Below are 13660 nucleotides of genomic sequence, written 5' to 3'. Positions count from 1 at the left end.
GTCTTAGTAAAGAGAGAGGCAGGTAGGGGGGGGGGTGAAGGGCAGGAGAATTGGCACGTGTCAAACGAAGTTGAAATAAATCCATTTCGTTAACAAACTTTCAAATTCGATTGACACTTATGACACCCACCCCTGCCACCTCATGACAGCTTTTAACAGAAAGTTGATTTGCGTTGGTGTGTTTGAGTATTTGTGTGTACGTGTGTGTTCGTGTATATGTGTGTTTATGCGAGTGTGTGTGTGTGTTTATCAAAGTGCGTATGTATGTGTGTGTTTTCTGTATGTGTGTTTTTATGCGAGTGTGTTAGAGTGTGTGCTTCTGTCTCTGTTTATGCTCCTGCCCCTCTTTGATGTGGAAGCACATATTCTCTCTCTCTCTCTCTCTCTCTCTCTCTCTCTCTCTATATATATATATATATATATATATATATATATATATATATATATATATATATATATATATATATATATATATACACATACTTAGTGGCAGGGGCACGGAGAAGCTAAAGAGAGAGAGGGGGGGGAGGTTTAGCAGCAAACGGTGTTTGGTCAGATTCTATTCCTGATATCAAACTTCTTCAGTAATATAACTTTCAGCGAGTGTTTCAATTTCCCAAGTTTATTTATTTATTAAATTGTTAGGTGAAAGTACGGAACAGTAAAAAAAGAAAGGTTATTTTACGACATACTCCAGCGTAGTATAAACACCCAAACCTCCCCATTTTAAGAACGACTTTCTGAATACCCCCTACAAATCTCTCCATGTTAAGAACGGCTTTCAAGGTTGTTTTTTTTTTTGTTTGTTTTTTGTTGTTGTTTTTTTTTTCAGAAAGCCGTTCTTATCATGGAAAGATTGGAAGTGTTAATACTACGCTGGGCCCTGGGGCAGCTTGTAAAAAAAGATATCAAAGAAAACTTCTGCGGTATTTTTGGATACAATTTTCAAGTTAAATTCAATTTTTACTATGTCTTTTGCTTATTAAATTATTGGATGAAGGTACAGAATAGTTAACATGTCCCTCCCTATATTAAGAATGGCTTTCTTAAATACAAAGTTACTGATTCAACATGGACCGTAAACTGGAAAAGTACCCTTTTTCTTATTAAATTGTTAGGTGAAAGTACAAAATAGGTGATGAGAAGATGGAAAAGGCGGCTGTGTCAAGAATGCCTTTCTAAATAATAACGTTATTATTTCAGCACGGTCCGTAAACTGCAGAAACTTCCCTTGTTTCTTAACTTGTTTAACAATTTCGACAAAATCCGAACGTTTTCCCCTAATTTCGCTTTGGTTCGATGAAATGGTTCCTTGCATCGAAAATGAGGGGGATTATCTCATTAAATGCGACTCTTACATCTTTGAAGTCTTGATAATAGCTGCAAAATAGGCAATAAAACAAAATACTGTTAGAAACGCAGCCAATAAATATTTTATCGTAAAATTTATCGGGTGAGTTTCTAACCGTATTTTGCTTGATTTTCGAGTTTTGGGCAAGTATCGAGTCTCACCATATGACCGTCTAATGTCAGCCATTTTGTCTTGTTCTAACTTAAGACTCAACACTGCTTTTCCCATGTTTAGTTGTCAATATATTTTAAGCGATATATAATTAGATGTGTACCCTCAGCTACAGTCACCTTTCCTTACGCTGCGGGACCCCGGAGGAGGGAGAAAGATCTTCTAACGATCCATCTCATAACTGGACACCTGCATACCAATTCGTCCAAGTACTTTCGGAGTTTGCCCGCCACCTTTAGCCAACAATCACCAAAATACCACATTTACCCCATGCAAGTAATCTTACATAAACCATTCTCGGCTGGATTTAAATTTACAAAATATACGCTGAAACGGAAAATTAAGTTCGTGTTTTTATATAGATTTGAAATTTAAGAAACAGTAATTTACTATTAATAAAAAATAATCCTAATAATTTTTTTTTTTATGTATATATTTCGATTGATTTATGAGTCGACACTTACGGGTTAAATCAAGTCTAGGATGCGAGTTAATGCGACGAATAAATCGACAGTTGATGTTGAATTTTATGAGAAAATCACGATTATGTCATAGACAATTCGAAAGCGATTTTGAAGCCTTTAAACTATCATTAATTTATTCCTGGCTTGATGGGCCATCTATTTTACTTTACATTTCAAAATACACGCATTAATATCTCGAAAACGATTTGTCTGTCTGTCTGTGCTAATTTTCCTTGCGATATTCGTTTCCAGCATACCTGAACAAACTGAGGATTGGCCCCTTTCATATGCCGCCTGTTCAAACATGGTAACCAGTAACCACTAATGTACATTTCAAAATACACGCATTAATAAAACTAGCTACAAAACTAGTAGTCTGTCCTTCACTGCTAATTTTCCTTGCGATATTCGTTTCCAGCATACCTGAAGAAACTGAGGTTTTGCCCCTTTCATATGCCGCCTGTTCAAACATGGTCGACAGTGATTTACATTTCCAAATACACGCATTAATAAAACTAGCTACAAAACTAGTAGTCTGTCTGTCTCTGCTAATTTTCCTTGCGATATTCGTTTCCAGCATACCTGAAGAAACTGAGGTTTTGCCCCTTTCATATGCCGCCTGTTCAAACATGGTCGACAGTGATTTGCATTTCCAAATACACGCATTAATAAAACTAGCTACAAAACTAGTAGTCTGTCTGTGCTAATTTTCCTTGCGATATTCGTTTCCAGCATACCTGAAGAAACTGAGGTTTTGCCCCTTTCATATGCCGCCTGTTCAAACATGGTCGACAGTGATTTACATTTCCAAATACACGCATTAATAAAACTAGCTACAAAACTAGTAGTCTGTCTGTGCTAATTTTCCTTGCGATATTCGTTTCCAGCATACCTGAACAAACTGAGGTTTTGCCCCTTTCATATGCCGCCTGTTCAAACATGGTAACAACTAATGTACATTTCAAAATACACGCATTAATAAAACTAGCTACAAAACTAGTAGTCTGTCTGTGCTAATTTTCCTTGCGATATTCGTTTCCAGCATACCTGAACAAACTGAGGATTGGCCCCTTTCATATGCCGCCTGTTCAAACATGGTAACAACTAATGTACATTTCCAAATACACGCATTAATAAAACTAGCTACAAAACTAGTAGTCTGTCTGTGCTAATTTTCCTTGCGATATTCGTTTCCAGCATACCTGAAGAAACTGAGGTTTTGCCCCTTTCATATGCCGCCTGTTCAAACATGGTCGACAGTGATTTACATTTCCAAATACACGCATTAATAAAACTAGCTACAAAACTAGTAGTCTGTCTGTGCTAATTTTCCTTGCGATATTCGTTTCCAGCATACCTGAACAAACTGAGGTTTTGCCCCTTTCATATGCCGCCTGTTCAAACATGGTAACAACTAATGTACATTTCCAAATACACGCATTAATAAAACTAGCTACAAAACTAGTAGTCTGTCTGTGCTAATTTTCCTTGCGATATTCGTTTCCAGCATACCTGAAGAAACTGAGGTTTTGCCCCTTTCATATGCCGCCTGTTCAAACATGGTCGACAGTGATTTACATTTCCAAATACACGCATTAATAAAACTAGCTACAAAACTAGTAGTCTGTCTGTGCTAATTTTCCTTGCGATATTCGTTTCCAGCATACCTGAACAAACTGAGGTTTTGCCCCTTTCATATGCCGCCTGTTCAAACATGGTCGACAGTGATTTACATTTCCAAATACACGCATTAATAAAACTAGCTACAAAACTAGTAGTCTGTCTGTGCTAATTTTCCTTGCGATATTCGTTTCCAGCATACCTGAACAAACTGAGGTTTTGCCCCTTTCATATGCCGCCTGTTCAAACATGGTCGACAGTGATTTACATTTCCAAATACACGCATTAATAAAACTAGCTACAAAACTAGTAGTCTGTCTGTGCTAATTTTCCTTGCGATATTCGTTTCCAGCATACCTGAAGAAACTGAGGTTTTGCCCCTTTCATATGCCGCCTGTTCAAACATGGTCGACAGTGATTTACATTTCCAAATACACGCATTAATAAAACTAGCTACAAAACTAGTAGTCTGTCTGTGCTAATTTTCCTTGCGATATTCGTTTCCAGCATACCTGAACAAACTGAGGTTTTGCCCCTTTCATATGCCGCCTGTTCAAACATGGTCGACAGTGATTTACATTTCCAAATACACGCATTAATAAAACTAGCTACAAAACTAGTAGTCTGTCTGTGCTAATTTTCCTTGCGATATTCGTTTCCAGCATACCTGAAGAAACTGAGGTTTTGCCCCTTTCATATGCCGCCTGTTCAAACATGGTCGACAGTGATTTACATTTCCAAATACACGCATTAATAAAACTAGCTACAAAACTAGTAGTCTGTCTGTGCTAATTTTCCTTGCGATATTCGTTTCCAGCATACCTGAACAAACTGAGGTTTTGCCCCTTTCATATGCCGCCTGTTCAAACATGGTAACAACTAATGTACATTTCAAAATACACGCATTAATAAAACTAGCTACAAAACTAGTAGTCTGTCTGTGCTAATTTTCCTTGCGATATTCGTTTCCAGCATACCTGAACAAACTGAGGATTGGCCCCTTTCATATGCCGCCTGTTCAAACATGGTAACAACTAATGTACATTTCCAAATACACGCATTAATAAAACTAGCTACAAAACTAGTAGTCTGTCTGTGCTAATTTTCCTTGCGATATTCGTTTCCAGCATACCTGAAGAAACTGAGGTTTTGCCCCTTTCATATGCCGCCTGTTCAAACATGGTCGACAGTGATTTACATTTCCAAATACACGCATTAATAAAACTAGCTACAAAACTAGTAGTCTGTCTGTGCTAATTTTCCTTGCGATATTCGTTTCCAGCATACCTGAACAAACTGAGGTTTTGCCCCTTTCATATGCCGCCTGTTCAAACATGGTAACAACTAATGTACATTTCCAAATACACGCATTAATAAAACTAGCTACAAAACTAGTAGTCTGTCTGTGCTAATTTTCCTTGCGATATTCGTTTCCAGCATACCTGAACAAACTGAGGATTGGCCCCTTTCATATGCCGCCTGTTCAAACATGGTAACAACTAATGTACATTTCAAAATACACGCATTAATAAAACTAGCTACAAAACTAGTAGTCTGTCTGTGCTAATTTTCCTTGCGATATTCGTTTCCAGCATACCTGAAGAAACTGAGGTTTTGCCCCTTTCATATGCCGCCTGTTCAAACATGGTCGACAGTGATTTACATTTCCAAATACACGCATTAATAAAACTAGCTACAAAACTAGTAGTCTGTCTGTGCTAATTTTCCTTGCGATATTCGTTTCCAGCATACCTGAACAAACTGAGGTTTTGCCCCTTTCATATGCCGCCTGTTCAAACATGGTCGACAGTGATTTACATTTCCAAATACACGCATTAATAAAACTAGCTACAAAACTAGTAGTCTGTCTGTGCTAATTTTCCTTGCGATATTCGTTTCCAGCATACCTGAAGAAACTGAGGTTTTGCCCCTTTCATATGCCGCCTGTTCAAACATGGTCGACAGTGATTTACATTTCCAAATACACGCATTAATAAAACTAGCTACAAAACTAGTAGTCTGTCTGTGCTAATTTTCCTTGCGATATTCGTTTCCAGCATACCTGAAGAAACTGAGGTTTTGCCCCTTTCATATGCCGCCTGTTCAAACATGGTCGACAGTGATTTACATTTCCAAATACACGCATTAATAAAACTAGCTACAAAACTAGTAGTCTGTCTGTGCTAATTTTCCTTGCGATATTCGTTTCCAGCATACCTGAACAAACTGAGGTTTTGCCCCTTTCATATGCCGCCTGTTCAAACATGGTCGACAGTGATTTACATTTCCAAATACACGCATTAATAAAACTAGCTACAAAACTAGTAGTCTGTCTGTGCTAATTTTCCTTGCGATATTCGTTTCCAGCATACCTGAACAAACTGAGGTTTTGCCCCTTTCATATGCCGCCTGTTCAAACATGGTCGACAGTGATTTACATTTCCAAATACACGCATTAATAAAACTAGCTACAAAACTAGTAGTCTGTCTGTGCTAATTTTCCTTGCGATATTCGTTTCCAGCATACCTGAAGAAACTGAGGTTTTGCCCCTTTCATATGCCGCCTGTTCAAACATGGTCGACAGTGATTTACATTTCCAAATACACGCATTAATAAAACTAGCTACAAAACTAGTAGTCTGTCTGTGCTAATTTTCCTTGCGATATTCGTTTCCAGCATACCTGAACAAACTGAGGTTTTGCCCCTTTCATATGCCGCCTGTTCAAACATGGTCGACAGTGATTTACATTTCCAAATACACGCATTAATAAAACTAGCTACAAAACTAGTAGTCTGTCTGTGCTAATTTTCCTTGCGATATTCGTTTCCAGCATACCTGAACAAACTGAGGTTTTGCCCCTTTCATATGCCGCCTGTTCAAACATGGTCGACAGTGATTTACATTTCCAAATACACGCATTAATAAAACTAGCTACAAAACTAGTAGTCTGTCTGTGCTAATTTTCCTTGCGATATTCGTTTCCAGCATACCTGAAGAAACTGAGGTTTTGCCCCTTTCATATGCCGCCTGTTCAAACATGGTCGACAGTGATTTACATTTCCAAATACACGCATTAATAAAACTAGCTACAAAACTAGTAGTCTGTCTGTGCTAATTTTCCTTGCGATATTCGTTTCCAGCATACCTGAACAAACTGAGGTTTTGCCCCTTTCATATGCCGCCTGTTCAAACATGGTCGACAGTGATTTACATTTCCAAATACACGCATTAATAAAACTAGCTACAAAACTAGTAGTCTGTCTGTGCTAATTTTCCTTGCGATATTCGTTTCCAGCATACCTGAACAAACTGAGGTTTTGCCCCTTTCATATGCCGCCTGTTCAAACATGGTAACAACTAATGTACATTTCAAAATACACGCATTAATAAAACTAGCTACAAAACTAGTAGTCTGTCTGTGCTAATTTTCCTTGCGATATTCGTTTCCAGCATACCTGAACAAACTGAGGATTGGCCCCTTTCATATGCCGCCTGTTCAAACATGGTAACAACTAATGTACATTTCAAAATACACGCATTAATAAAACTAGCTCCAAAACTAGTAGTCTGTCTGTCTCTTCTAATTCTCCTTGCAATATTCGTTTTAAGCATACCTGAACAAACTTAGGGTTGGCCCCTTTCATATGCCGCCTGTTCAAACATGGTCGCCAGTGATTTACATTTCAAAATACAAGCATTACTATCTCGAAAACTATTCGTCTGTCTGTGCTAATTTTCCTTGTGATATTCGTTTTCAGCATACCTGAACAAACTGAGGGTTGCCCCCTTTCATTTGCCCCCCGTTCAAACATGGTCGCCAGTGATTTACATTTCAAAATACACGCATTAATAAAACTAGCTCCAAAACTATTTGTCTGTGCTAATTTTCCTTGCGATATTCGTTTTCAGCATGCCTGGACAAACTGAACGATACAAGTTTTCCGGGTACGGTTTTTCCAGAGACGAGTTTTCCCGGTACATGTTTTCCGGCCACTGGTATAAGTGCTATTGGTTCATCAGAGCACATCCCATTAAAGTACTTGTAAACAGGGATGCAACACTGAGGCGATGGGACAGACTTTGGAGATTGACCTATAGCACGGGGCCTATTAGATTAGATACTCTTTTTGTTTTTGTGCTCAACGATAAAAACCGACTTCTTCATTTGTGTTTGCTTCTCATTTTCGCTTTTGCTCTGATAAGAGTTTCGCTAATGTGAAAAAGAAAACATGTTCGAACGTTTGCTGACATTTATTGGATGTGTTGCTACCAGTATTTTGCTTAATTTTCGAGTTTGGAGCGATTATCGAGTCTCACAAGATGTCTGTAAAATGTCAGACACTTCTTTATTATTCTAACTTTACACTGTGCGCTACTTTTGTTTGTGTTAAATAAACGTTTTAAAATGAGTTAAAACAACAAAAATGTGATCTAGGTAGGTAGAAAAGTAACTTATCTTGCCTTTGGTAACATTCATTTTCTTATATATTTATTTGTTAACTACTTTTTCGTTTTGTTCTTATTGAATGCGAAATATTCGCCCTGGAATTTCCACGGGTCACGATTATTTCGTTTTATTAATCTTAAGTTTCATAGAATAAAAAGTTCAGACACAACTTATTCGAGCCATTTATAATCGATTTCATTTAACTTCTGTTTGACCCCGGCACGTGCAGTGCAGAGAACACGACCCTTTCTCTCCTTCCCCCACTTTCTCTCTTCTTCAGCTTGGTGACAAGAAGCGTGTGCGTGCGTGCGTGCGTGCGTGCGTGTGTGTGTGTGTGTGTATGTGTGTACGTGCGTGCGTATGTGTGTTGTCGGTTTCAACAAAATTTAAAAAAATAAAAACTTTTTTACCGACCGGCCGGATTAGGGTTGTGAGGTGTGGTTAGAGTTCATGAAAATAAATGTTAGCAATAAAAACTTTTTAAAACCAAGTTAGAAAAAAGAAAACCATTTGCTTCCCCCACCCAATTAATTATTGGAGCGTTTAAATTAAGATTCTTCTTTTTTAAGCGATGTAATAAACCATATTTTGGAGTAGGGTGCCTCCTCTCTTTATTTTGGTTTGTATGTTTTTCATGTTGCAAAAATGCTTCCGGGAGATCTTTTTAGGATTCTAAAGGTTTGCTTTTTTTTTACACTTTTTATTATCTTCGAAAACTGTACACAAATGTAAACAAGCAGTTTACGATTTGAAAGGCATCGTTAAAATGATAGTTTTCGCGAGTTCTTTCAGCTGTATAGTTTTTATTCGTCCTCTTCAAGTCGAATGTAAACAAGTTCTTGATAAGCCGTTCATCTTAAGTAATCTGATTTACCAAATTTACACTTCTAACGATTACTATGATATTGTCCCATCGACTACTGTACACTCTTTAACCCCTCGAGTGGTCTCTGGGGCTTGATAGGCAGTGATTCCTTTGTAAAATAAAATAAAAACATTTCAATACTTTGATGGTGAATCTATAGTAAGACTATGCTAATTTTCCATTGCGATATTCGTTTTCAGCATACCTGAACAAACTGAGGGTTTGCCCCTTTCATATGCCGCCTGTTCAAACATGGTCGCCAGTGATTTACATTTCACAATACACGCATTAATAAAACTAACTCCAAAACTATTTTTCTCTGCTAATTTTCCTAGCGATATTCGTTTTCAGCATACCTGAACAAACTGAACAGTACGAGTTTTCCGGGTACGGTTTTTCCGGAGACGAGTTTTCCCGGGACAAGTTTTCCTGGCACTGGTATAAGTGCTATGGGGTCATCAGAGCACATCCCATTAAAGTACTTGTAAACAGGGATGCAACACTGAGGCGATGGGACAGACTTTGGAGATTGACCTATAGCACGGGGCCTATTAGATTAGATACTCTTTTTGTTTTTGTTTTTGTGCTCAACGATAAAAACCGACTTCTTCATTTGTGTTTGCTCCTCATTTTCGCTTTTGCTCTGATAAGAGTTTCGCTAATGTGAAAAAGAAAACATGTTCGATCGTTTGCTGACATTTATTGGATGTGTTGCTACCAGTATTTTGCTTAATTTTCGAGTTTGGAGCGATTATCGAGTCTCACAAGATGTCTGTAAAATGTCATCTTTATTGTTCTAACTTAAAACTGTGCGCTACTTTTGTTTGTGTTAAATAAACGTTTTAAAATAAGTTAAAACAACAAAAATGTGATCTAGGTAGGTAGAAGGGTAACTTATCTTGTCTTTGGTAACATTCATTTTCTTATATATTTATTTGTTAACTACTTTTTCGTTTTGTTCTTATTGAATGCGAAATATTCGCCGTGGAATTTCCACGGGTCACGATTATTTCGTTTTATTAATCTTAAGTTTCATAGAATAAAAAGTTCAGACACAACTTATTCGAGCCATTTTTAATTGATCATTTAACTTCTGTTTGACCCCGGCACGTGCAGTGCAGAGAACACGGAAGCGATGCTTATGTGTGCGTGCGTGTGTGTGTGTGTGTGTGTGTGTGTGTGTGTGTATGTGTGTACGTGCGTGCGTATGTGTGTTGTCGGTTTCAACAAAATTTTAAAAAATAAAAACTTTTTTACCGACCGGCCGGATTAGGGTTGTGAGGTGTGGTTAGAGTTCATGAAAATAAATGTTAGCAATAAAAACTTTTTACAATCAAGTTAGAAAAAAGAAAACAATTTACTTCCCCACCAAATTATCGTATTATTGGAGCCCCCGATTCTTCTTTTTTTTAGGCGATGTAATAAACCATATTTTGGAGTAGGGTTGCCTCCTCTCTTTATTTTGGTTTGTATATTTTTCATGTTGCAAAAATGCTCCCGGGAGATCTTTTTAGGATTCTAAAGGTTTGCTTTTTTTTACACTTTTTATTATCTTCGAAAAATGTAAAAAAATGTAAAAAGGCAGTTTACGATTTGAAAGGCATCGTTAAAATGATATTTTTCGTTAGTTCTTTCAACTTTATATTTTTATTTCGTCGTCTTCAAGTCCAATGCAAACAAGTCCTTGATGAGCCGTTCCTCTTAAGTAATCCAATTTACCAAATTTACACTTCTAACGATTACTATGATATTGTCCCATTGACTACTGTACACACTTTAACCCTTATCCGATTAGGGGTGTAGGATAAGTAAAACGGTCTTATTTCTCTCATTTCCCCCTCCCAAACAGTTTCTATATTCTCCTCTCGCTGCACAATTATTTCACTTTTTATGTAACTATCGCTAGACGTCACATACCTGTTATGTTACTTAGCATTTTCTCTCCTCTTCTGATGAGAAGCATTAGGCTTCGAAATACCATGATATAGTTTTAAATATTTTACACCCCTAATTGGTGTATCATCCTTATTTAATAAACGAATAAATCTGTATACGTTTTTATATTGTTGTTTTCTTGTTTTATTGATACTCTATATGAGCTCCGAAACTGTTTGTTGAGCTTTGCATTGTCCCGATAAGTCTCCTCTTAAAGAATCGATCTTATTCTTTTTATTTTAACTCCTTATATATATATATGAAATACTGAAATGCCGTAGGATTGTGTATTACTGTAAACATAAAGTCCAAATAAATATTAGTATCAATATTTATAAGACAATCTTAAGCAGATAAAGAAAGCTCAATATGCGAGATAGAGCAATAATATAAATGGAAATTCTGAGTTATATATATATATATATATATATATATATATATATATATATATATATATATATATATATATATATATAAGGTGTTTTTAAAGTCTTACAATGCAGGAATGTACAGTCGTTATGAGAAGATAATTAATTCAATAATAAAATAAACAATGTTCGGCTCTTTACAAATAGACTCCTTTCTCCAAATTTACAACATGGCAAGAAAGAAGAAAAGGAAAAAAAAAGGAACAAAACAACACACTGAAGATGGAGTATACCTCTGAAATATATTTGTGATAAATTTCAAACAAGTAAAATATTTGTTTTCCTAATATTACTTTGTAACTTGATGCGTATTTTAATTTATTCAAATTAAAACAACGTTTCTATATGAACCCTCATCTCATCCTTGATGTTATTCTCGCGTTGCCTACGCACAATTCAAACATTTCAAAATACAACCACTAGAAACAACGCACGGCTCTTTACAAACAAACTCCTTTCTCCAAATTTACAACATAGCAAGGAAGAAGAAATGGAAAAAAAAAGAAACAAAACAACACACTGAAGATGGAGTATACCTCTGAAATATATTTGTGATAAATTTCAAACAATTCAATAATATTTTTTATTTACCTGATTGTTTTTTTTTTAAACTGTGAATGGTCCTTCCGAGTGCATCATTCATTATCAGTGGAGAAATGCATTTCCACTCTCTAGGCTGTCAATTGTAAAATGGCCAAGTTAATTCTTTATTGATTATTCAATATAGCGTAATGATTTCAAAAGTTATAACAAAATATGACGCTAGAATCAGAATATTTAGCACTCCAGCCTTAGTCGTTATTTATCTCTCCACAGTCGTTACTGTCTGACCTACCGACAGATGGATATGAAAGGTTGAAAATTAAGTGACTTTGAACTATGAATGTTTAGTTTTGTGCAAAAGTAACAGTAGGAGATATGTTTTATTCAATTTACCCTGCTAAAATGAACTGTTTTGTTTTCAATTTTAGCCCCTTAGAAGCAATTTTTGCTCAGATAGAGACTTTTTACGCACACAGTCACTTATATATATATATAGATAGATAGATAAATATAAAAATATTTCTTTGTGCTAGTACATTTTCGGTCTTAAATTCTATGCAAAAGAAACCATAAAAAAAATTGAATAAGTAATTAATTAATGCTCGTTTTTAAAGGAATTTGCAAATTGGTTAACTTTCACGCCGTTTGCATATCCATAACAGTATATTAAAAAGTTTATTTTGATAATTTTTAAATAGAAACAGTAGGCTTTTAATAAAAAGAAAACCCAACTTTAGACTAGCGAGTGTTTGGAGGTGTGTTGTAGGGGTAAATAAAAACAAAATGGAAAATAAAGAATAAGCGAAAGTAAAAAAAAAAACGAACGTGTAAGCTAAAAAACTTCTTTAAAAAATCAGAAAAACAAAAAAAAGCAGTGAACCTGATGAAAAAAAAAAAAACCGAACGTGTAAGCTAAAAAACTTCTTTAAAAAATCAGAAAAACAAAAAAAAGCAGTGAACCTGATGAAAAAAAAAAAACGAACGTGTAAGCTAAAAAACTTCTTTAAAAAATCAGAAAAACAAAAAAAGCAGTGAACCTGATGAAAAAAAAAAAAAAAACGAACGTGTAAGCGAACGATTTTAAAACTTCTTAAAAAAATCAGAAAAACAAAAACAAAAAAAACAGCGAACGTGATGAAAAAAAAACCGAACATGTAAGCGAACGATTTTAAAACTTCTTAAAAAAATCAGAAAGACAAAAACAAAAAAAAAACAGCTAACGTGATGGAAAAAAACACGAAAAAAATGACATAAATAACCCTGCTCCAATATTAAAACTTTAAAAATTAAAAAAAAAAAAAAAAAGATCTTACATCTCGGTTTGAACGTGTAATCTTAAAATAACGACGCTGCTCCTTAAGTGACTGAGCTATGAGCACGTCAGCAAAATTGGGTCGTTTTTTTAATAGTTAAAATAATTCAAGAAAGACCGTTTTTTGCACATGTGTATATGGCTAACTTGTCATGAAGGAACGATTTTTTGCTACCGCTCCCTGTGGAAATGTTCCCAGTTGAGAGTGAAGGAATTAATGTTTTTAGCCAATTTTTCGATATTTGTCGTCCGAAGGGTCGAGCTTCAAAATGATATGAATATCGTGAAAATCCGTCACCTGTGTCGAAAGTTTTTGTGAGACATACAAAAACACATACATTTTGCCTTTTATATATATACTAGCGAGGGGTACCCGGCGTTGCCCGAGTGTTTGCAGGTGTGTGTGAAAAAAACAGGTGCCCGTGAAAAAAAAACAAAGCCTTGATGACGCGCAGTTGGAAAATAGTAAAATGTGAAAAAAAAAACAGGTGCGCGTTTTTGATTGACGTGACGGCGATAGGT

Source organism: Euprymna scolopes, chromosome 22 (assembly GCF_053919585.1).
Source record: "Euprymna scolopes isolate OS-2025 chromosome 22, ASM5391958v1, whole genome shotgun sequence".
Classification (NCBI taxonomy): domain Eukaryota; kingdom Metazoa; phylum Mollusca; class Cephalopoda; order Sepiida; family Sepiolidae; genus Euprymna; species Euprymna scolopes.
This window is presented reverse-complemented; position numbering follows the sequence as displayed.